This window comes from Grus americana, chromosome 3 (genome assembly GCF_028858705.1).
Source record: "Grus americana isolate bGruAme1 chromosome 3, bGruAme1.mat, whole genome shotgun sequence".
Taxonomy (NCBI): Eukaryota; Metazoa; Chordata; class Aves; order Gruiformes; family Gruidae; genus Grus; species Grus americana.
The window spans coordinates 13,047,944-13,049,775 of NC_072854.1; the positions used below are offsets into that span (position 1 = coordinate 13,047,944).

The following is a 1,832-nucleotide window of genomic DNA, read 5'->3' on the forward strand; positions in this document are numbered from 1 at the left end:
ATTCCGTATGAAGGGCTGGACTGATCTCTCGAAAAAACCCCAGAGCTAGCTTGACCCAGCTGCCACTGAAATATGTCAGGATGCCCAGTATATATTGGGTCTTAATTGCAGCTGGGTTTAGCTTTGCTATCGAAAAAGAAATGCAGGCAAACCACGGATAAAATAAAATTAAAAACCCAATAAAAATAAATGCTAACACCATGAAATAAAGAATCACTTTAAGACCCATTGAACATCCTGAGGACTCCAGCAGCATTATGGTGTTCCTTTGCCTGAACAAAGGCATTCAGTACAATTTAATCTCCTAGAGTTCTGAAAGGATTCTCCCAGGCCCCTCCGAGCCCCTTCTAGTCTGGCAGAAGTGATGCACATCGCGTTCGATGCCTATTTTTACACCAATTAAATCAACCCCAAGGGTAAGGTTAATTTCATGTACCTCTGGGCATTTAAACATTAGAGAACTAGTCTAACCCGGTCACCTAGGCAGCAGCTGGTAGAGAAACAGGGATCTCGGGTGGGAGCCTCACACCGTCTGAAGGCACGTATTTTAGAAAGGTGGGAAGAATTCCCTTTCTCTCTGCAGGCACTATTGAAGGAACACAAAGGCCTAAATGAGAGAACTTTTAGACAGCAAGTTTAGGTGAGATCAATCTGTCCCTGAGAGAATGACAAACCAGGAGCCTCGCCTAGTCTGGCCTAGTCTAATGCATTCCAAGCTGAGACCTGTGTTCCCTGGTGGTCTAGTGGTTAGGATTCGGCGCTCTCACCGCCGCGGCCCGGGTTCGATTCCCGGCCAGGGAAACAGGCCACTCTGCAGTGCAGCCTGGGCTATGCACAATGTGCAGTGGGACACGTCCCATTGTATCCCTTTCTCATTACTCAAAACCCTCCTTACCAGCATTTACAACTTAAATTGCAGACTTGAACCGTCTTTATACATAACATACACATCTAGAGTAACGACTGGCCCCTGTCCCTTAACAGACAGATATTGCTCTCCTGTTCCATGGCCTTCCTCCACTTCTCCAGATGTTCACAAACACGCCATGACTTGGGCCCCGTCTGTCTGTCAAGACAGGTGGTGTTCAGGACAGGACTGCTTGATTGCTTGCCACCAACACCGTCTCCGATTTTGCTGCTACACCCAGCTCCTTGAGCAAAGACAATCCCATGAATGGGTTTGACTTTTCAAAAGGCAGGAGCAACCCACACCACCACCTTCCCCAGCTACTTTGCTGTGTGCACTTGTGCTGCTTTTGGCTGGGATAGAGTTAATTTACCAGGAGCTGGTACGGGGCTGGGGTTTGCATTTGTGCTGAAAACAGTGTTGATAACACAGGGATGGTTTTGTTACTGCTGAGCAGTGCTTACACAGAGCCGAGGCCTTTGCTGCTCCTCACACCACCCCACCAGCGAGTAGGCTGGGGGTGCACAAGGAGCTGGGAGGGGACACAGCTGGCCGCAACTGACCAAAGGGGTATTCCATACCATATGATGTCATGGTCAGCTTATAAGGGGCTTGGGGAAGAGGAAGGACAGGGGGTTGGCGGCATCAGAGTGATGGCATTCGTCTTCCCGAGTCAGCGTTATGCATGATGGAGCCCTGCTTTCCTGGAGATGGCTGAACACCTGCCTGCCGATGGACAGTGCTGAATGAATTCCTTGTCTTGCTTTGCTTGCGCACGTGGCTTTTGTTTTACTTATTAAACTGCCTTTATTTCAACCTACAAGTTTTCTCACTTTCACTCTTCTGATTCTCTCCCCCATCCCACCTGGCAGGACTATGTGGTGCTTATTTGCCAGCTGGGGTTAAACCATGACAGCACTATGGG

The 1,832-nt window shown here is 48.9% G+C and overlaps 1 non-coding gene across 1 annotated transcript; it reads left to right on the top strand.

Moving 5' to 3' along the window:
* The first annotated feature begins 729 nt into the window (after positions 1 to 729).
* Positions 730 to 801, top strand: TRNAE-CUC (transfer RNA glutamic acid (anticodon CUC)). Its single transcript has one exon. It is a non-coding gene; the product is annotated as a tRNA-Glu (tRNA).
* Positions 802 to 1,832: the final 1,031 nt, after the last annotated feature.